Source organism: Zingiber officinale, chromosome 11B, assembly GCF_018446385.1.
Source record: "Zingiber officinale cultivar Zhangliang chromosome 11B, Zo_v1.1, whole genome shotgun sequence".
In the NCBI taxonomy this organism is placed as follows: domain Eukaryota; kingdom Viridiplantae; phylum Streptophyta; class Magnoliopsida; order Zingiberales; family Zingiberaceae; genus Zingiber; species Zingiber officinale.
Genome location: NC_056007.1, coordinates 21,277,849 through 21,302,755, shown reverse-complemented (window position 1 = coordinate 21,302,755; position 24,907 = coordinate 21,277,849). Strand labels below are relative to the sequence as shown.

The following is a 24,907-nucleotide window of genomic DNA, read 5'->3' as shown; positions in this document are numbered from 1 at the left end:
ATATTATTTTTCGAACAAATTTCTAATAGCATTCAATACATAACAAAGTAGCTTAATGTGAGGACAGATATAAAGATGGTCGGCCTTATAGGCCGGCTGAGATATACTCAGCCGATAATATGAGCAGAGAATCCTAACAACCTGTCAGAATAACAACTACATGTTAGATAATATTCTGTTAGAACATTCTTCAAGGATTATTATGTTTCTCATCAACCGACCACTTATAACAGCATATTTCTTCAATGGCCTCAGCAATGACATAAGCTATAAGCGACAAAAGAGATATACATATGGACAAATGGAAGATTTCTCGGACAATTATAGCACATTGTTTAGGTTGTACACTTTTCATTATCCAACAACCTATAATATTCTTAGTCACCTGATAATTGTGAAGGTTATGAGAGGTAGTATATAAAGGGGGTCCTCTCCGTTGGCAAGGTACGCTCTCTGAACATCTGAAACTTACTCTTGTGCGTACGTTCTCTACTGTTTTTTATTCACCCGTCCCTAGCAAAGCCCCAACCCTAGTTTCTGGGCGCTGATGTTTTGTTTGCTCTTCTCCGTATATGTAGGATCGAAAGGAAGTTTCTTTGTGGAGAAAAAAGTCTTCTCTTAGTTATCAATAATGTCATTGTGCCCAGTACGTCATATCTCCGGTTTGGATCAATCACCATGAATTAATTCTCATAATTGGAGTGAAATCTAATATCTAAGTATTTCTTATAATGCTCCTTCAGAGATAATGCTCGAGAAGACCTACACATCTATGGATGATACTAAGGCAATTTTGCCCATTACTTTGTTTGTTAGTTTGAGCACCAATGCTTCCTTGGAGGAAAAAAAATCAGTAGCAAGCCTTATCCACATCATCAAAGTACCGATGTTCCATAGTTGATAGTTTTCTTCGATAAAATCCGCTTCGAGGGCTCATACTGCAACATCTTCTGCAAGTATAAAATTCAAATGAAACTTGCTAATTTTCATCTTCGTGACCAAGTTCAAGAATTCCGCCTGACCTCGAAAACCTACACTTGCTAATGACATTGAAAATAAAGCAACAATCTGTATCTTGAACTGCACTTACAGAGAGGAGGCCTAACCCATCGTCATCCAGGCCTGGCACAGCCGATGAAAGATTCGTTGGACTACACTGAGGAAACTCATGCCAATAAGCCAGTTCACTTACTCCTGACCAAACTTCTTGAATTGGTGTACCAAGTAACCTGTATCGGCAATGTAGTTAGAAAGGTAACAAACCAACCAACAATTTTCTAGTTACTAAGTAATTTACTCGAAGATGTGAAGAAGCTGCTGCAGCTCAGAGTCATAAGGAAAGAGTGGCTGACTAGTGACTAGTTCAGCTGCAATTGGATAAGTAAACTTTTAGACTGCGTTTGGTAGCATGTAATCTACCTTGTAATATAATCCAGATTACATTATACAGTCGATTATTTTATTTGGTTTGACTTAAAACTTGTAATGTAATGTAATCTGGATTACAAAAGGTAGTGAAGATTTGTAATCTGGATTACAAAGCAAATGCTATGTAATCCGATTACATTACGAGGTCATTGTTTCACCAAAGTTTAAATGCCGAATATATCCCTAGTCAGTTGTCAACCGCCGCCGGCCGCCGGCCGCCGCCCGCCGCCCGTCGCCCATCGCCCATCGCCGGTCGCCGGCCGCCGCCGGTCGTCGGCCGTCGGTCGCCGGCCGCCGCCGGTCGTCGGCCGCCGGTCGCCGGCCGCCGCCGGTCGCCGGCCGCCGGTCGTCGCCGGTCGCTGCCGGTCGCCGCCGGCCGCCGGTCGTCGCCGGTCGCTGCCGGTCGTCGCCGGCCGCCGGTCGTCGCCGGTGGCTGTCGGCCGCTGGCAATCGGCCGCCACCGCCGCTGCCAATTGTCGGCCGTCGATCGCCAGCCGCCGATCGCCGTCCGCCACCGTTGCCCGCTGGTCGTCGCCCGCCGTCGCCCATCGCCGCCGATTGGCGAAGACGGTGGCCTGCTGCGGCGACCGACGGTGGCGGCGGCAGCTGGTTGCCGATGGCTGCCGCAAACTCCGGCAGAGGTGTGGCGACCGCCGATAGAGGTCACAGGATATTTTTGTCATTTTATAATAATATGAATTACATTCCTTATAAAAAAATATGGACACCAAACAAAAGAATGTAATCACCTTTATAATCAAAGATTACATATATTATATTACCAAACGTAGTAATGTAATCAAGATTATATTACATTACATTACAAATTTAATTACATTACAAGCTAAATTATATTACACCCAACTAAACGTAGCATTAGTGAACTCTGATATTAAACAGAAGCCATGATTGATGATTCTTACCGAACACACAGCCAACTGACCACGTATCGATCGGTGTGACACCAAGCAGCACTTCTAGAGCTCGATACCACAGAGTTAGGACCTGCAACAATTCTATCGTCAAACAGAGATAATAGACTTGGAAATTTGCATTTTTGTCAACATAAAATTACAAAGTACCTCCTGGGTGTATTTCTTGAGGGGGATGGTGAAAGCACGGCTAAGTCCAAGATCCGCAACTTTTAACATCATAGTCTTGCGAACCAAGGCCGGCTCAAGTTTATTTGAGACCCTAGTCAGAAATTTATTTTAGGTCTTTGATATTGTTTTAAAAAAAAATTTTCTCACCTTTTTTTTCATTCTGATTTGGATTAAAAATAGTGCTTTAATTTTTTAAACAAATTAAATATGAATTTTAAAAAATATTTTTTATACAATTTAATTTTTTAATATAAAATTATTAATTAAATTTTTATATTCAAATTTTGATAACCTAATTCAAATAAATAGAATAGAAATAATAATACACCTCAAATAAATAATAAGTTTATAATTCACTTAGTTTAAAATAAGTGTATTTAAAATTATTTTAAAATGAAGAAGAATAGAAGTATGTCTAATTATTTAAATGCAAGATGGAGAGAACAACCCTTATAAAAAGGAACAAAATTGAGGAAATAAGAACAATGAAATATGATAACAATAGAAAAAAAATCATACTCTTATTCTCAACTCATCATCACTGGCGAAGCACAAAAAACAAACAAATAAAAAATAATGTACAAAATGTTAAAATTAAATACAATCCTTAAAAAATAAAAACTACAATAAAACCAAATCAATCATTATCATTTATCAAGAACTAAATGGAAGCCTTTTTAGGCACAGAGCAAAGGGAAAAATAAATCATATTTTTCATTACCTAAACTAGAATAATTGTAAATGATAGAATGAATACAAAGGGAAAGTTGAATAATTTATGATTGTAAATATATCTAAATAAAAATTAAACTTAATGTCTATCAAGAAGCGAAATAGTAGAGGTATCTAACTCGTTATTGCTAAAAAATAATAAAATCTTTCATTTTTATCAGACATAATATTGATGAATACATGAACATTTAAATTTAATCAACAAGGAGTTTCGTAGCACCGACTAAATCAGCGTGTTAGTGTTAGGTGTGATTTCTCTTCTCCAATCTCAATGAGCAAGAGAAGCATCGAGAGGGGAAGTTAGGAAAGGGGAAGAGGGAGAACTTAAAAAAACTTACATTTTTATTTTGCATTGTATGGAAAGCATCACAATGAATGAGAAATGTAACGAGAGTAGGTTATGATTGAGAGATATTGAAGAGGAATATATTATATTTTATAAAATAACATCCATAATTAAAAATAAATTTAATTTGTTCAAAAAAAGTGTCCCTTTATTACTCTATCCATTGTAATCCCTTTGTGAAATTCGAAACTTTGATAAAATGAGATCATGTAAATATTTAATCACGTGGACCCTATTTTTTTCCATTCTCTTACAAAATATACATAAAAATATATTTAATATATTAAAAATAATTACCTCAATTATTAGAGAATGAGATTATGCAATCTTTTATCACGCGGATTCTATTTTTTCCATTCTCTTAAAAAAATATATAAAAATATATTTAATACATTAAAAATAATGGGCCCCAATAAAAATTGGGGCCCTAGACATAGGCCTTAATGGCCTATGCCTAAAGCCGGCCATGTTGCGAACCATCAAAAGATTATCAGGCTTAAGATCTCTGCATAATTAAGGAGTGGATTTTGTTCAACAAGATCTTATCTTTAACATACTGAAACATGGATGGTTGTATGATCAATGAAATTTTCTTTCCAACCTGTGCAACACTCCATAAGTCGAGAATGAAGAAGATGATCGCATGCTATAAGTGTTGAGGCAAAGGTAAGAGAGATTATCTAGAGATAAAGAAACATATTACAGAGAATAAAAGTAGTTTGGCAAAGTCTGTAAATATAGTTAAAGAAGAAAATTCAAAAAACGGTGATAGAGATATGCTATCAGTTATATTGAGTTCAGAGCAGCTGACGGATGCATGGATCCTATACTCTGTATATTCATATTACATGGCTCCAAACAAAAAGTGGTTTGACACCTATAGGAAGTGAGTTTTGGTTCAGTGTTAATGGGAAATGATGCATCTTGTAGAGTCATCGACATAGGGAACATCAAAATCAAGATGTTTGATGGTGTGATCAGACTTTATGTGATGTTAGACACATACCAAATCTAATGAAGAATTTGATCTCACTAGGCACACTAAATGATATTGGTTGCAATCACAAATTAGTGAGTGGGGTAATGAAGGTCAGCAAAGGAGCTCTGACGGTAATAAGGACAAAAGTTAGCAAGGAACATCTACAAGTTGATAGGGATTATAGTTGTAGGTGGAGTCACTTCGGTGGAGTCTGAATCAGACAGTATAATCTTGTGACATATGCAACTACGACATATGGATGAATGTGGTGTTAGATTTTGAGGGATATCCTAGGGCAATCAGCTTACAATTTTTACTAAATATAGATTTACTATTTGAGTGCATATTATATGTTTGATTATCTTAAACTCATTTACTGAATGCCCACAATACAATTCATAGCATGAAAGAAATTGTGATTGAATCACAATTAGTGATTATCTCTACATGTGCAATTATGAACGTATTGGAATTTTCCTAGTCGTCGAATTGATGCATTCAAACGTCATCAATTCTATAAGACTAGCACGGGTTATACTCCTTGGTTCGCTAAGCATCTATTTTCTCATTGGTTGGAGACATTGGGATGTCGAAAGTTAAATGTGAATGCTAGTTATGGTAACTAGTTCATTGGAGTGACTCGTTGTAAGATTTCATATGACTATCTATATATATGAATATGCCTGTGAAGCTCTTACTGCAGTTCGAGTGCAAGTTTCCTTCGACTTGAGGTATATAAGTCATCTTGGTCATGGAGACTTATACTTTGACATTTTAAGTAAGCACCTCATTGAGGTGTGAATCCGGGATGATTGGGTATAAGTCGAAATGCCCGAAGATGTTTGGATAGCCCACAGAGAATTCACCGCTCCTTGCGAGGAGACGTATACCCAATGACCACTCATTAGGATCCTTACTCAAAGTCTTTGGCCAAAGCATCATATGTTAAGAGTACAAGACTCTTGTACACATGTATGAGTAATTTGAATCCGTAGAATGAGAAAGTATTACTTGGGGTAGGTGTGGCATAGTGAGTCTAGTGATACATAAACCATGTCTTGAATCAAGTGGGTATAAGACGAGTGAAAGGAACAAGACACGACTCACTATAGCTCTTGAAGGGTTTAGAATTTGTTTTAAGATCAACTATGATTTTTCAACTAATTAGAGATCATGATGTACTACTATGTGCCACTTATGATAGTTCTATAATTAAGTAGTTAATTATGGATGACTAAAATAAACCAGGAACCTATTGGGGTCACACACACCAACAAATCTCTAAAAGACGTAAAATAAATTAAAGAATAGGATTCTTAGATCAAGAGATAAATATTTAGTTAGACCATATATAAGACAAATATGAAAATATTTATCATAATGAAAGCATGGATGAGCTACATCTCTTATGATAGAGTTGAACCATATTTGGTTCAATCATGAATTAGTCATGAACTAACTTGGTTTAGTTGTGAACCAAACCAAGGGGTTAATGGGTTAATTTTTGGTTAAGGGATAATGAGTTGGATTTGAACTTTCTAATCCAAGTCATTAAATTATAGAATTAATCTTTTCTGGAATTTTTAGATTTATTAAAATATTTTATTTTTGGAAAGTTTCCTAAATTGTTAAGAAATACTAAATTTGGAAAGATTTAGAAAATCATAAAAAAATATAGATTTAAATTATTCTATAATAAATTATGAAATATTAATTATTTATTTCTTAAATTATTAGGAAATTATTTTAGAAATTTGTTTACAAAATAATTAAAAATTCTTGATTGATAGAAAGATTTTAGATGAAATATGTTAATTAAATTTAGAAATTGGTTTCCTAATTTGATTGACTAGATAAATCTTGATTTATTAAAATCAGATTATATTTTTATTTCTAAAATATAATTATAACATATGTAAATTTATGCTATGTTCATACCATATTATATGCTATGTGTTAGGACCAAAAGTAGCTAGTGGGGGGGGGGGGGGGGGAGTGAATAGCTCGTCGCGTTCGCTCGTTGCTCGACATTGCTTGACGTTGCTTGTTTCTTCAAAGATGTGCAGCGGAAATACAAAGAAACAATCACACAACGCTAACACGGTTGGTTTACTTGGTATCCACCTCACAAGAGGTGACTAATCCAAGGATCCACACCAACACACACACCCTCCACTAAATAAAACTCTCCTTTATGGTAACTACCAAGGGCGGAGAAGCCCTACAAGACTCAATACAAGAAGAGAGGGAAAGGATACAAGAAATACAGGCTTACAAGCTTACAATGAGTATAAACCCTAACCCTAGCTTCTCTTCTTGGCTTTGATCCGCCTCTTGACTTGGAGAACTTCCAAGATCCTTCAAGAACTGGCGATCTGAGCTTTGTGAGTGCTGTGGAGGAGCTGGCGAGAGATCTGGAGTGAATCGGAGAAGCGATACCGAAGGAATCGTGCGCCTGCGGCCTTTATCGACGCTAACGGTCGGATCCCGATCGATTCGAATGTTCCCAATCTATCGGGGAGGCTTTGGATCGATCCACGGATCGATCCAGAGCGCCTTTGTGCTCTGGAGTAACACCTGGATCGATCCACGGATCGATCCAGCTCTTATCGCGCGAAGCAGCATCGTCCCGATCGATTCACTGATCGATTGGGACATCTGGATCGATCCACGGATCGATCCAGAGGCTCTCTGTTCGCTAGAAAAGGCCTGGATCGATCCACTGATCGATCCAACACTTGGTTTTTGCCCAAAACCAAGTTCCAAGCCTCTCAAACCAACATCCAGTCAACCTTGACCTGTTGGTACATCATGCCTAGCATCTGGTCACTCCTTTGACCTGCTAGGACTTCCCACCAAGTGTCTGGTCAATCCCTTTGACCCACTTGGACTTTTCTTCGTGCCAAGTATCCAGTCAATCCTTTGACCTACTTGGACTTCCACCAGATGTCCGGTCAATTCCTTTGACCTATCTGTATTTCCTCGTGCCAAGTATCCAGTCAATCCTTTGACCTACTTGGACTTCCCAACACCAGATGTCCGATCATCCTTGATCCATCTGGATTTTTCCTTGCCTGGCTTCACTCACCAGGACTTTCACCTAGCTTCACTCACTAGGGTTTTCACCTAGCTTCACTCACTAGGACTTCCCTTCTGCCTGGCTTCACTCACCAGGACTTCCATTCTACCTAACATCCCAGTTAGGACTTCCCAGTCAAGTATCCGGTCAACCTTGACCTACTTGACTCTTCTTAAATCAATTTCTTATTGTCAAACATCTAAACTCAAACCAAGACTCAGCTTGGTCAACCAGGTCAACCTTGACCTGAGAGATGTTGCACCAATAACCTCCCCCTTTTTGATGTTTGACAATACCACAATAACACTTACAATACCACATGTAAGTTAGGCTAATCCTATAGCCTCAATCTTCATGCTACTAGGTAATGAACACATAAATTAAGCTCTTCATTCTCCCCCTAAGAGGGCACACTCCCTCTAGGTAATGAAAGCCTAACTTACACCCATTCACAGGTCCTTTCATTCTCCCCCTATTGGCACACATCAACCCATCTTTGGGCACACATCAACCCATCATTGGGCACACATCAACCCATGCCCCAATTTTGGGTACACATCAACAAATCCATTTGTTGACGACTCTCCCCCTGAAGAGTTGCTCATTGTTGTTCACAACATCACTCGTTGTGATCAACACGATAATGAAGGTCCCATACCCTTCATTTATCCTTAACTTCTCCCTCAATGTAGACAAATACCCAACCTTGAGCATTCTCTAACCACTTGAGTTTCCACTTGAAATAATGAGGATATCCACTCCCCATTACCAGTTCAAAAACTCATACATGAGCATTTTCTTTAAAGAAGGTTAACCACCTTCCAAGGTTCATGAAAAATAATTTTTCATGTCTTTAAAGAGTCCCTCCCCCTAAAGACATAATGGTAACTTCTGTCATTGCACCAACAATGACTTGGAATTCCTAAACCTTAGGAAACCCAAATTTAGAAGTTTTGAGGTTCAAATACTCAAAATTTGAAACAAACCTCAACCTAAACTTCAATGAAGCCTTCCTTAACCAATCCATCCTTGTTTTCCACACGAAAATACCCTTTTTATGTATACAACTATATTTTCAGGGGTTTGGAATGGTTTCTTAGACTAAAATAGGTTCAAAATGCTGAAAATAAGCTTTCCCAGCCAAAATCAGCATCTTCAATCGATTGGAGTTGGGTTCCAATCGATTGAACCCTGCTGAATCGATCCACTGATCGATTCAGTCTTCTTGGATCGATCGGCTGATCGATCCAGCGAGCTTCTGCTCGCGAGAAATGCCTTCTCAATCGATCGGCTGATCGATTGAGGCACTCCAATCGATCCACTGATCGATTGGAGGCCTGAAATTGCTGAAATTCAATTTCAGCCAATTTCAGAAACCCCTAGAAAATTCTACAAAATTCTAAAAATCGTAAAAATTTGTGTAGACATTATTTAGGGTATAATTTATCATGGAAAAATAGTTTTCTATAAAACTACATCATATTTTCAAAGATTGACACAAGCTTGAGAACTTGCAAAAACTTTAGTGTTTTCTTCAAGTTTGTGTCTAACTATTCAATGGTGATTACTATCAAAAGATAGCCTTCACCAAGGTTTTCCAAAATCATTTTAAAAACATTTTCAAAACTGATATCCCATCATGTTCCTTGGGCATAATGCACATGACTTGTACATTAGCTTTCCCAATGATGGGAAAACACATAACTATGTGTTTTGATGAACTTAAAAACTCAAAAGAATGCACTAAATCAACATCTTGAGCTTTGTTCATCATCCTAACATCTCACTTGTATCTAATGTGCACTAAAGCACATACAAGTCACCTTATAGTCTTTGTGAGATGTAGATTTTGGTTTTGCCCTAATCTAAGGATCATGCATATCTATCTAGGCATTTTAAAGATATTAGACATCCACCTAAGATGTCACTTGTTAATAAGTGTTGTTAAATGCCATTTGTCCTTAATTACAAGGAATTAAACTAATGCATGATAATGTTATGGCATACATCAAAATAAAATAACTTTCAAAAGAAAGATTCTTATAACTACATGATGTATGAATGTCATGACATGGTATTTTTGGATTTTACATAATAAAACATGAATGCAAAAATAAACATGATGTCATGGCATATGATGGGCAAACAATCATGGCAAGATTTAGCATAAATAAAATATACCTAGATCAACTATCTAAGTATCCTTAAAATCTTAGCTAAACTTACAACTTAAACCTAGATTGCCCTAAAGTGCTTCATGAAAATGCCGAAGCCTAAATTGGCATTTCTAATTCCCTTGATTAATTTGTGCCAGTCGAAATTAAGCATATCCTCAAATGTTGGCATATTTCATTTTTCACAAGAGTAGCACTTTTAAATTAAGGCCCGGATTGCCTTAAATTTCCTAAGAACATACCACACTCACAACTTGGTAGTTCTTATGAATTTCCCAATATGTGTCATTTAAGATTAAAATCAATTCTTCCATCATTAGGCACATTTTACTCTTTCAAGGAGTAAATAATAATTCCATTTCATTTTCAAAGGTTAACAAAACCTTGAAAATGCTCCTTGAGTGTCAATTTCCTCAAAGTTGGGTTAACTACTCTTCTAATCGGAGTTGACACTCTCTAACCCATTTATGGGGTAGAGAAAATGCTCCTAGGAACCCAACACCTATTGGTGCTCCTTGGATGCTCTAGGTACTCACTAGGGATAACTTCCCTAGATACCTTCCTAGTGACCTTGTTGGGCTTCTTAGAAGCCTTGGTCACATTTTCCAGGTCAACTCTAGGGATATCCTCCCTTGTGACCTTGTTGGTGACTTTCTTAGACTTCTTAGAAGCCTTAGTCACTTTTATTGCAAAAACACTCTTAGGGATGACCTCCCTAGTATTTTTGACTTGACCACTAGACCTAGGGTTTGTTCCATAACTGTATGGAACTCTATGGTAAGAGGGAGCATCCTTCTTAGCCTTTGGTTTGTATCCCAAACCTCTATGGCCATTGGATGACCTTTGTGCTCCTAGCCCTAGGTATTGCTCATTTTGCCCTTTTAGGATATTTTCCATCCTTTTTAGGGTCTTTTCCATTTTATCAAGTCTTGACCTCAAGACTTGATTTTCTATCATTAAATCCTTAGGTTTTGGTCCATGAGCCTTTTTGATCTTGGGCATGTATCTATTTTCCTTAGTGTTCCCGCCCAAGTGTCTATCTACCTTCCTAACCTTAGGTTGGGTAGTTTTGGCATGTAGGGTCACATGCTTTTCCTTAAAGCCCTCATGCTTTCTATTCTTATGGTAAATTGCATTAAAATGATAGAAATTAGAACTATCATGTTTTTTACCATGATGTAAAGGGGTAGGCTCAATAAAAGTTACCTTCCTTTTTACCTTAGAAGCTCCCCCTTGACTTGAGCTCCCTCCTTGAGCCTTGACCATCTTCTTCCCCTTAGGGCATTGACTCCGGTAATGCCCCTTTTGATTGCAAGAGAAGCACACAATGTGCTCCTTGCTCTTCTTTGTTCCGGGAATGGTCTCCTTTGGCTTCTTCTTGCCTTTTTGTGCCATTTGGCCCTTTTTCTTGGCCAATTTGGGGCACTTGCTCTTGTAGTGCCCATGTTCCCTACACTCAAAGCATATAATATGATTTTTATTATTAATTGAAATATTTATACCTTTGCTTGTAGGGGTGGCATCTTTTCCTTTGGATCCGGAGGTAGAAGCTTCCTCTTGATCGGACCTTGATTCTCCTCCATTTGATTTTTCTTGACTTGTGGAGGTAGAATCTTCTTCCTCCTCTTTGTCTCTTGACCCGGATGTAGAAGCTTCTCCTTCTTCTTGATCCGGCGTCACCAAAGATTGCTCCCCCTCAATCCTAGAGGTGGAGGCTTCATCATCTCGAATATGAAACAAGGAGTATGCTCCCTCCTTGTTCCCTTCGTTGCATTCCCTTGAGGATGAAGCTTCTTGGATTTCCTCTTCTTCGGAGGTTGAGCATCTCTCAACCTCGGAGTCCTCCTCTTGGTCTTGCTCCAAAGAGTCACCCTCTCTGGTTACTTCTTGCTCTTGTACAGTGGAGGGGATCTCTTCATGAAGCTTGGCCAATTTGCTCCATAATTCCTTTGCATCTTCAAATTCTCCAATTTTGCAAAGGATGGTGCTTGGCAATAAATTGACCAAAAGCTTGGTCACTTTGTCATTTGCATCGCACCTTTGGACTTGCTCCGAGCTCCATTTGCTTTTCTTGAGAAGCTTGCCCTTGGAGTTTGTTGGAGCTTCAAATCCTTCCATTAGAGCAAACCATTGCTCTATCTCCATCATAAGAAAGTTTTCGATTCTTGATTTCCAAGAATCGAAGCTCGTGGAAGTGTATGGTGGAGCCACCCTTGTGTCAAATCCAAGTCCATCTTGGAATTGCATCTTGAAGTTGAGCTTCTTGAAATCTTTGACTTTTGATGAATTTGCTTCAACTTCTTCACCCTCTAGCTTTTCTTGTTATGCTTGACCCTTCCGGCGATGATTCCGGTGAAGAGCGGCCTTGCTCTGATACCACTTGTTAGGACCAAAAGTAGCTAGAGGGGGGGGGGGGTGAATAGCTCGTCGCGTTCGCTCGTTGCTCGACGTTGCTTGGCGTTGCTTGTTTCTTCAAAGATGTGCAGCGGAAATATAAAGAAACAATCACACAACGCTAACACGGTTGGTTTACTTGGTATCCACCTCACAAGAGGTGACTAATCCAAGGATCCACACCAACACACACACCCTCCACTAAATAAAACTCTTCTTTATGGTAACTACTAAGGGCGGAGAAGCCCTACAAGACTCAATACAAGAAGAGAGGAAAAGGATACAAGAAATACAAGCTTACAAGCTTACAATGAGTATAAACCCTAACCCTAGCTTCTCTTCTTGGCTTTGATCCGCCTCTTGACTTGGAGAACTTCCAAGATCCTTCAAGAACTGGCGATCTGAGCTTTGTGAGTGCTGTGGAGGAGCTGGCGAGATCCGAGTGAATCGGAGAAGCGTACCTGAAGGAATCGTGCGCTCATGCCTTTATCGACGCTTAACGGTCGGATCCCGATCGATTCAATGTTCCCAATCTATCGGGAGGCTTTGGATCGATCCACGGATCGATCCGACCTCCGTGCTCAGTAACGTCCGGATCGATCCATGGATCGATCCGGCGCTATCGCAGAGCACAGAGGCGATCGATTCAGTGCGATTCAGACATCCGATCGATCCACGGATCGATCAGGCCGAGCACAGTAGCCGGCTGGATCGATCACCGGATCGATCCACTGATCGATCCAACAATTGGTTTTTGCCCAAAACCAAGTTCCAAGCCTCTCAAACCAACATCCGGTCAACCTTGACCTGTTGGTACATCATGCCTAGCATCTGGTCACTCCTTTGACCTGCTAGGACTTCCCACCAAGTGTCTGGTCAATCCCTTTGACCCACTTGGACTTTTCTATTCATGCCAAGTATCTGGTCACTCCCTTGACCTACTTGGACTTCCACCAGATGTCCGGTCAATCCCTTTGACCTATCTGTATTTCCTCGTGCCAAGTATCCAGTCAATCCTTTGACCTACTTGGACTTCCCAACACCAGATGTCCGATCATCCTTGATCCATCTGGATTTTCCCTTGCCTGGCTTCACTCACCAGGACTTTCACCTAGCTTCACTCACTAGGGTTTTCACCTAGCTTCACTCACTAGGACTTCCCTTCTGCCTGGCTTCACTCACCAGGACTTCCATTCTACCTAACATCCCAGTTAGGACTTCCCAGTCAAGTATCCGGTCAACCTTGACCTACTTGACTCTTCTTAAATCAATTTCTTATTGTCAAACATCTAAACTCAAACCAAGACTCAGCTTGGTCAACCAGGTCAACCTTGACCTGAGAGATGTTGCACCAACACTATGTAGAAGCATTAATTATAACATGATTAGATTTTATCATGCGTGTGATGTGATTAGATCTTATCATATGTGTGATGTGTTATACTATGCTATGCGTGTGATATGTCATGTCATCATTTATGTCATGCATGCGACGTGTCATGTCATCATTTATGTCATGCGTGTAATGTCATGTAGATAGAATATTTGCATGATGTAGATGAGATGAAATCCCTTACACAATATTACAACCTACACCTGTTGGTTGCTACTCGGAATATCGTACTGGTTCCCTTGTATAAAAATTTTGTACAAGTCCTGAACCTTTCCTAGCAACCTATTGTATTCTTTAGAAATTAAATTTGGAATCCTAAACGGAACTTAACATTATTGATTCTAAATTCAACTTATCTGTTCTTAGTGGTTTAGACTTGGATCGCAAACGATGCTTAACATTATTGATCCAAATCCACCCATGTTACAAATTCGATTAAATATTTATTTCAGAGATCGGCTTCCAGGTTAAACATGGCGAGGCACTAGGCCTTCTTGGTTATGAGAGCATCCACCACTTCCTAGACAAAGCCTTTCAACGAAATTCAATATTTAATCTCCTTATAGTAACCCTAGGTTTAACCAAAAAGAACAATCGAATCACAAGACCGAAAAATAAAAGAAACACAAATCGAATCATAAATTTGAAACCTAGAATCATAAGCCTCTTGTGTTTGGTATTTCAAGATCTAAATAAAAAGATGAACTAGTTATGATGTGGAAACTAATAACTTGTTATACCTTTTGTAGCTTATAGACCTTACGATCTTCTGTCATATTCCTCTTCTTATCTCGGAAGTCGTGTGAGTGACGACCTACCGAGACGAGAATCCACCCAAGCTTCCTTCTTCTCCTTGCAAGTTTCGGCCAACAACAACCTCCTTGAGATGAAGAACTTCAGCCACCAACCAAACTCCAAGGGATGCTAAGAAACAACGCCTCCTATCTCTCCTTCTTCCTTTAGCAAGATCCAGCCACCACCAAGCTCCTTGAGATGAGATGCCGCCGGCCACCAAGGAAGAAGAATAGGGGAAGATGAAGGATGAGGGTCGGCCACCACCAAAGAAGAGAAGAGAGGAATAATAGATGTGTTGTTGTGAGGTGAGGCACCTCTACCCTCTCTTTTATATTCCTTAGTCTTGGCAAATAAGGAAAGTTTTAATAAAAACTTCCTTATTTTCCTTGCCAATGAAAGGAAAATTTAATTAAAATTTCCTTTTAACCCTTTTAATGGCCGACCACCAAGATTCCTCCAAACAAGGAAAGTTTTAAACACAAAATTAAAACTTCCTAATTTGTTTCTGGAAATTTTTAAAATAAAAATTTCTCTTAAAAATTTCCTTCATGGTTGGTTATAAAAGGAAACTTTTATAAATTAAAATATCTCTTTTAAAACATGTAGATGATTAAAATTAAGGAAAATTTTCTCTAAAATTAAAATCTTCCTTTTAACTACAAATAAGGAAAGATATCAAATCTTTCTCTTAATATTTTGTAGAAACTATAAAAGGAAAGATTTAATTTTAAAACTCTCTTTTAAATCATGGCTTCCACATATAGAAAGATTTTAAAAAATAAAATCTCTTTATTTTAATTGTGGTCGGCCACCAACTTGGACTCCAAGTTAGGGCCGACCACCTACTAATTGATCCATCTTGGCTGACCCTTGCTTGGGCTCCAAGCTTGGCTTGGCCTAGGATGGGTAAGAAGGTGGGTATAACACTTTAAAAATAAGAGGCTACGACAAGGACCGAGAGGAGGAATTAGTTTTGGTCTCCCGATGAACTTGAGCTTCCTGTGTTCGCCCCGAACACCCAACTCGAGTTCATCAATAATAACTCATTCCACTAAAGAGTTATTATTGAACTACCACACCAATCCTATATTACTATATGGGCTCCTTCTTATCATGAGTGTGTTAATCTCTCTGTGTTTAAGATATCGAATGCCCACTAATTAAATGAGTTACTGACAACTCACTTAATTAATATCTAGCTCAAAGAGTAGTACCACTCAACCTTATTATCATATCGGACTAAGTCCACCTGCAGGGTTTACATGACAATCGTTATGAGCTCCTCTTGGGGATATTATCAACCTAGATTACTAGGACACAATTTTCTTCTATAATCAACAACACACACTATAAATAATATCATTTCCCAACTTATCGAGCCTCTTGATTTATCGAACTAAATCTCACCCATTGATAAGTCAAAGAAATAAATACTAGATATATGCGCTTGTTATTATATCAGGATTAAGAGCATACACTTCTATAATAACAAAGGTCTTATTCTTTTATTCAGTCAGTATAAAAAGAACTTACCTTAAATGATCCTGCTCAATACACTCAGAGTGTACTAGTGTAATTTTATAGTTAAGATAAACTAATACCAAATTACACTACGACTATTCCAATGGTTTGTTCCTTTCCATCTTAGTCGTGAGCTACTTTTTATAATTTATAAAGAATTGATAACATGATTTTCTGTGTGTGACACCACAGACTATGTTATCTACAATATAAATTAATTGAACAACTACACTTAACATATAAATGTAGACATTTGACCAATATGATTCTTTATTTTAAAATAAAATGTTTGCAAAAAGCTAGGTTTTTAGTATACACTCTAACAACATCTTCTGTTAATATGGTAAGAACTAGAATTTAAGTTATTGTTTGAGTTGTTGGCGAAAGTCAAGCTCAAACTTGAAATTAAATATGTTCAAACTATAGAGATGCAATCTCATGATTAACGGGTCAGTTTTAAACTTGAAGTGTTGATTTGTTGTGCCAAAGCCATGATCAATGTAGATAGAGGTGAAGTTGGGTGATACGCATTTGATGTATATTTGTTAATGTGCTAACAACCCGATGTTTATGCGAAGATAAATCAGTTGCTAGCATAATGTGATAGTTGCATATAAGTGATATGTAATCGGTAAACTTGTTACCTACTGCTATAGTTAAGAATGTCTTATTGACCAAATTCAAGGTTATTCTTATTTGTAATGGATATCAACCCACTTAGAGAAAACCTACCATCTCCCAAATTAAAAAATAAGGGTATTTGAATTTGATAAATAAGTGAATTTTTATATAAACTATTTACATAAATAATATCATGTCTCTCATACATTCTCATTTTTGTATTTCTAGGTTAATCATTTAATTATGACTTCTGTTAATCTACATTCGATTTTGGACTTGAATAAACTAACTGGGCTGAACTTCTTGGACTGATTTTGAAATTTGAGAATTGTTCTCAAAGTTGAGAAACTAGCTTATGTCCTTGATCAACCTCTTCCCACAAGTCTTGATGCTAATACAAATGCGAACCAATTGTTGGCCCTTCAGAAATATAAGGATGATTCTGTACTTGCAAGTTATATCATGCTAGATGCTATGACTCCTAAACTACAGAAACAACATGACCATTTGGATGCTTATGATATTGTCTATCATCTTCATGAGCTATTTGATGAGTAAGCTAGATCCGAAATATTTGAGGTCTCTAAGCTTCTCTTTTGCTCAAAGATGCAGGAGGATTCGTCTGTAGTACAATATGTACTAAAGATGAACGACTATATAGAGTGTTTAGCATCACTCGATTTTACAATGGATCATGAGTAAGTATTGACTTAATTCTACATAGTTTATCAAAAAGTCATTCATAATTTATGATGAATTATTAGATGAACAATTTGGAATCGACCATTCTTGAGATGATTAATATGTTCAAGACTGTAGAACCTTCAGCTAAAGGTGAACAAAAAACTATGATGTTAATAGACTCCTCCAAGAAAAGTTCTAAGAGGAAACCAAAACATCAAGCTAAAGGGAAGAGCAAAAAATTCAAGACAGTAGAACCAACACAAAGGGCTCATGCCATCATTGTGGCAAGATGGGACACTAGAGAATAAACTGTAAGATCTATCTTGAGCCCATGAAGAAGAATAATGCATCCGATGTCCCATCCTCTTCAGGTATTTTTGTTATTGATTGTCATGCTATTTCCTCAGACACTTGGATATTTGATACTGGGTATGACTCACATATATGTGGGGCTAAGGAATAGCAAAAACTCGTCAAGGGAGAAATAAGTTTACAAGTTGGGAATAAAGCAAAGGTTGCTACAGTCGCCATCGGAACATACTTATTACAGTTTCCTAGTGGACTTGTCTTAGACCTAGATAATTGTTATTTTTTTCCCACATTAATAAAAATTATTGTTTCTATTTCTTGCTTAAATAGAAAAGGGTTCTATTTGACTTTTAGTAACAATTATTATTATATAATATTGAATGATATTTTTTATGGCACTGGAACTTTTTTGCAATGACATCTACACGTTAGATATATCTAGTGATGTATTCAATATCGATATGAACAACAAACATGCCCAATTAGATAATCAATTAACCTCTTACTCGTGCCATTGTAGCCTTAGCCATATAAGCAAGAAACGCATGTCCAAATTGTAAAAGATTACAGTTCTTGAATCATTTGAATTAGATACATTTGGTACATGTGATTCATGTTTAAAAGGTAAGATGGCAAAGTTACCTTTTTCTAGAAAGGGTGAACGAGATAATGAGTTACTTGGGCTCATACATACCGATGTATGTGGACCAATGTTAACTCATGCACTAGGAGGTTATAGCTACTTCATTACTTTTATTGATGAGCACTCTCATTATAGGTATGTGTATCTAATGAAACATAAGCATGAATCCTTTGAAAAGTTTAGAGAATTCAAAAATGAAGTAGAGAAACAACTTGGTAAAAATATCAAGATACTTTGATATGATCAAGGTGGTGAGTATTTAAGACAAGAGTTTCAAGATTTTCTAAGGAATAATGATATATTGTCTCAATGGACTCTACCATATACGCCACAACATAATGGTGTATCAAAAAGGCATAACCGAACATTGTTGAACATGGTTAGGTCAATGATGGATTGTGCAAATCTTTCCAAAATCTTTTGGGGTTATGCACTCATGACAGCTGTTTACTTGCTAAACAGAGTCCCGACGAAGGCAATCTCAACTACTCCATGTGAGGTATGGACTAGTAAGAAACCCCTCATATCTTATTTGGAGATATGGAGATGTTCTGCTTATGTGAAGAGGACTATATCAGATAAGTTAGACGTTAAGTCTGATAAATGTTTATTTATTGGATACCCCGAGGAAACTAAAGGTTACCAATTCTATCACCCCCTTGGAACAAAAGGTGTTTACTTCAAGGCATTCCATCTTCCTAGAGAAAATTTCTCTTACAAGAAGAAAGTTGGAGTATGATTGAACTTGATGAAGTTTAAGATACTCCAATAAATACTAACGAGATGCCTAGTCAAGAACCATAACTAATTATGACAAAATCTCCTCGTAGATCAGGTAGGACACACAATATTCTGAGAGATATGGATCTCTTATAAGAGAATTGAATGACGTGTTACTCATTGAAGATGAGAAACCTGCTAATTACAAAAAGGCTTTGAATAGTTCAAAAAAGGACAAGTGACTTATATCTATAAAGTCGGAAGTGGATTCCATGTACGAAAACCAAGTTTGGAATTTGGTGGACCCACTTAAGGGCATTACGACTATAGAGTGTAAGTAGATTTTTAAGAAGAAAATCGACATGGATGGTAATGTAATTACCTATAAGGCAAGGTTGGTAGTGAAAGACTATCGTCAAAGGCAAGGCATTGACTATGACGAAACTTTCTCACCTATAGCCATACTTAAATTCATTCGGATACTCCTGGCCATATCAGTTTATCATGATTATAAGATATGGAAAATGGATGTGAAAATATCTTTTCTTAATGGAAATTTGCTCGAGGACGTGTATATGATACAACCCAAAGTTTTCACATCTGTTGAAAAAAATAAAGTATGCAAGCTTCAATGGTCCATTTATGGACTAAAGCAAGCATCCAAGATTTGGAATATCTATTTTGATGAGGCAATTAAAGAATTCAATTTCTCACAAAGTCCAGACGATCCTTGTGTGTATCAAAAGGTTAGTGGGAGTGTGGTTATATTCCTGGTGGCATAAAGGTGAATACGAGTGTGGTCATATTCCTGATATTATATGTTGATGATATATTACTTATAGGAAATGATGTGTCAGTTCTACAATCAGTTAAAGTTTATTTATCCAAAATATTCTCCATAAAAGATATGAGAGAAACAATTTACATCCTCGAGATGAAAATCTATAGAGATAGATCGAAAAGGTTGCTTGGTCTTTCACAGTCGACATATATAGATAGAGTGCTAAAACGGTTTAGCATGTCTGAATCCAAGAAAAGTTTTATACCTATGAGGCATGAAATTTATCTTTCGAAGTCTATGTGCCCACGCATAGAAGACGAGAGGATTTGCATGGATAAGATACCTTATGTGTCCGTAATAAGATCTATCATGTATGTTATGTTATGTAGAAGACCTAATATATCATATGCTCTGAGTGTTATGAGCAGATACCAGTCTAATCCAGGAATGGATCACTGGATGACTGTCAAGACAATCCTTAAGTACTTGAGAAGAACTAAGGATATGTTTTTAGTATATGGAGATGGTGATATGATCATATGCGGATATATAGATTCAAGTTTCTAGACAGACAAGGATGACTCGAAGTCCCAATCTAGATTCATATTCATATTAAATGGAGGTGCAATAAATTAAAAAGGTTCCAATCAAGAAGTGATTTAAACATGTGCTTCGTCGCTATTATATAATCAAGAGATCATGAGTAGGAATGAAATACAAATTAAGAGAAATTCTCACTGAAAGGAATCTAGTTGATCCTTTCATAAAACCTCTAACCCAAAATGAGTTTAAGAGTCATGAGACCTACGGTGTTGGACACCAGGGCGATTGACATTAGGCCAAGTGGGAGTGTTAGATTTAGAGGGATGTCTTAAGGCAATCATCTTATGATTTTTACTAAATATAGATTCACTATTTAAGTGCATAGTATATGTTTGATTGTCTTAAATTCATTTACTAAATATCTGTAATATAATTCATAGCATGAGAGAAATTATGATTGGATCACAATTAGTGATTATCTTTATATGTGCAATTATGAACGTATTAAAATTTCCCTAGTCATCGAATTGATGTATTCAGACATCATCAATTCTGTAAGACTAGCACGGGTTATACTCCTTGGTTCACCAAGCAACCATTTTCTCACTTGCTGGAGATATTGGGATGTCGAAAGTTAAACATGGATGCTAGTTATGGTAACTAGTTCATTGGAGTGACTCGCTGTAAGACTTCATATGATTATCTATATATATGGATATGTCTGTGAAGTTCTTATTGCAGCTCGAGTGTAAGTTTCCTTCGACTTAAGATATACAAGTCATCTTGGTTATGGAGACTTATTTTTTTTGACATCTTAAGCAAGAATCTCATTGAGGTGTGGACCCGGGATGATTGAGTATAAGTCAAAATACCCGAAGATGTTTGGATATCCCATAGAGGATTCACCACTCCTTATGAGGAGATGTATATCCTATGGCCACTCGTTAGGATTATTACTCAAAGTCTTTGGCCAAAGTATCACATGTTAAGAGTACGAGACTCTTGTACACATGTACGAGTAATTTGATCTATAAAATGAGGAAATATTATTTAAACTAGGTGTGACGCAACCACATAGACCATGTCTTGAATCAAGTGGGTATAAGACGAGTGAAAAGAACAAGGCACAACTCACAGTAGCTGCTGAAGGGTTTAGAATTAGTTCTAAGATTAACTATGGTTTTCTGGCTAATTGGGGATCATGATATAGTACTAGGTGCCACTTATAATCGTTCTATAATTAAGAAGTTAATTATGGACATCTAAGATAAATTAGGAACCTATTAGGTTACACGCACTAACGAGTCTCTAAAAGACGTAAAATAAATTAAAGAATAGGATTCTTAGATCACAAGATAAATGTTTGGTTGGACGATACATAAGACAAATTTGGAAATATTTATCATAATAGAAGCGCGGATGACCTACATCTCTTATGGCAGAGTTGAACCATATTGTAGGATCGAAAAGCGCTAGGGGGGAGTGAATATCGCTCATGGCTTTCACTTTCATTTTGAGTAAACATGTAACGGAATAATAAAAACCAAATCGCAAACACTAAGTATTTACTTAGTTCGGAGCATGTGGCGACTCCTACTTTAAGGCTCGCACGTAAGAGTGCTTTCGATAGACAATCACTATAGCTTTGAAAATTACAACTTGAATTACAATATTAATGAAATAATTAAATGTATACCGACAAATAAGAAAGGAGAAATTAAGGCTTCTGGTTGTCGGAGTCGAGTTACGGCTTTGTCGGATAATCCTTTAAGCAGCACACGGAAGAAAGATTGCAAGTTTTTGTTATAGTTTGGTATCTGTTCGGACCAACCTTATATAGGCTGTTGAAGGTGTCTTCCCACTCTATGGAAGGCGCCTCCAACTTGGATCCTATCCCTTCCGCGTCGGAGATGATAGCTTCTGCGATATACGCTGCTTATCCACCCGAAGGTGCCTTCAAGCTCCATGGAAGGTGCCTTCCATCGGCTGTCCAAGGTGCCTTCAGAGTCCTTGGAATGCGCCTTCTGCCTACTTCCTGTGCAGCTGCAGCCAAGGCGCCCGAGGCTCCTCAATAGCCCGAAGGCACCTTGGACACTGTTCATCCGAGCATTCGCTTGTGCAACTCCCTTCCTACAAGACATATTAGTCTACAAACAAAGTATACCCTGCAAAACAAAGTTAGCATAATAAAATAAGATAAATACAAGTATTTGACAGTCACTGGATTGTTTGGTTCTGACTTCGGATTCCTTTGAAAACCCTAGGTTGAACCGACACCTACTGTTCCCTCGTCGGAGAACGCATCCTCACCTACTCCTCTCAGGAGAGTTTAGCTATTGCCAAATCGATCCTCTAAACCGACTAGACTTTTGCTCAGCGTTCGAAGCTTCCGATCTTCATGCTGGACGTCTGCTCCACGATCCGTCCAGACTTCCACCCGGTTCGCGACACCAGGATTTTAACTTAGAATCCACGACTCTAGGATTTTTGCTCGAAACCTTTGACCTGCCAAGACTTTCTGTTAGAGTGTATATTAAAAGCCTAGCTTTTGTATAAACATTTATTTAGAAATAAAGAATCACAATGGTCAAATACCTATATTTATTTGTTAAGTGTAGTTGTTCAATTAATTTATATTGTCGATAACATGGTGTGTGGTGTCACACACAGAAGATCATGTTATCAGTTCTTTATAAATTATAAACAGTTGCTTACGACTAAGATGGAAAGGAACAAACCATTGGAATAGTCGTAGTGTAATTAGGTATTAGTTTATCATGACTAATAAATTACACTAGTACACTCTAAGTGTATTGAGTAGGACCATTTTAGGTAAGTTCTTTTTATACTGACTTGATAAAAGAACTAGACCATAGTTATTATGGAAGTGTGTGCTCTTAATACTAATATAATAACAAACACATATATTTAGTATTTATTTCTTTGACTTATTAATGGGTGAGATTTAGCTCGATAAATCAATAAGCCCGATAAGTTGGGAAATGATATTACTTATAGTGTGTGTTGTTGATTATAGAAGGAAACTGTGTCCTAGTAATCTAGGTTGAGAATGTCCCCAAGAGGAGCTCATAAGGATTGTCATGTTAAACCCTGCAGGTGGACTTAGTCCGACATGACGATGAGGTTGAGTGGTACTACTCTTGGACTAAGATATTAATTAAGTGAGTTGTCAGTAATTCATTTAATTAGTGAACATTCGACATCTTAAACACAGGGAGACTAACACACTCAGAATAAGAAGAAGCCCAAAATGTAATTTGGGATTGGTGTGGTAGTTCAATAATAATTCTTTAGTGGTATGAATTATTATTGATGAAATTAAGTTGAGTGTTCGGGGCGAACATGGGAAGTTTAATTTCATCGGGAGACCAAAACCAATTCCTCCTCTCGGTCCCTATCGTAGCCTCTTGTATATAGAGATTTATACCTACCGCATACCCACTCCTTACCCAACCCAAAGGGGCCGGCCAAGCAAGCTTGGAGACCAAGCTTGGGCCGACCAAGCAAAGGGTTGAGCAAAGATGAAGGGGCCGGCCAATGCTTGGAGCCCAAGCATGATGTGGCCGGCCCTAATAAAATTAAAAGGATTTTATTTAAAATCTTTTCTTATGTGGATAACATGGTTTTATAAACGAGAGTTTAAAATTTAAATCTTTCCTTTTATAGTGTCTTCAAAAGATTAAGAAAAGATTTGAAATCTTTCCTTATTTGTAGATTGAAAACAGATTTTAATTTTGATAAAACTTTCCTTTTTTGTAACCATGCTCATGATTTAAAAAGAGAGTTTTAAAATTAAAAAATTTTCTTTTATAAGTTTCTACAAAAGATTAAGAGAAGATTTGATATCTTTCATTATTTGTAGATTGAAAGGAGATTTTAATTTTTAGAAAAAACTTTCCTTTTTAGAAATCATCCACATGTTTAAAAGAAAGATTTTAATTTATAAAATTTCCTTTTGTAACACACCATGAAGGGATAAATTGTTAGAGAAATTTTATTTTAAAATTTTCGGAACAAAATAAGGAAGTTTTAATTTGTGTTTAAAACTTTCCTTGCTTAGAGATTTGGTTGTGGCCGACCATGTTGTTTAAGAAAAGGGAAATTGATTTTAAATCAATTAAATTTTCCTTTTCATGGCAAAGGAATTAAGGAAGTTTTTATTTAAATTTCCTTATTTGCCAAGACCAAGGAATATAAAAGAGGGGGTAGAGGTGCCTTCATGAATAATAACTCTATTCTATTTCTTCCTCTCTTTTCCTCCTTGGTGTGGCCGACCCTAGAGGTTCTCCCTCTCCTCTTCTCTTCTCTTCTTCTTTAGTGGCCGGTTTCATCCTTCTCTTGGAGCTTTTGATGGTGGCCGGTTCTAGCTAGGAGAAGAAGAAGAGAAAGGAGGTTTTGTTTCTTGCATCCCTTGGAGTTTGGTGGTGGTGGCCGAAATTCTACATCCTTGGAGGATTCTTGGTTTGGCCGAAACTTGCAAGGAGGAAAGAGAAGGGCTTGGGTGGTTCTCATCTCGGTTGATCATTGCCCACACAACGTCCGAGATAAGAAGAGGAATACGGTAGAAGATCAAGAGGTCGTTGCATACAAAGGAAGGTATAACTAGTAATTATTTTCCGCATCATACTAGTTTTTCTTTTG

At 37.4% G+C, this 24,907-nt stretch overlaps 1 pseudogene; it reads right to left on the bottom strand.

Moving 5' to 3' along the window:
- Positions 1 to 850: 850 nt before the first annotated feature.
- Positions 851 to 4,254, bottom strand: LOC122033831 (annotated as a pseudogene).
- Positions 4,255 to 24,907: the final 20,653 nt, after the last annotated feature.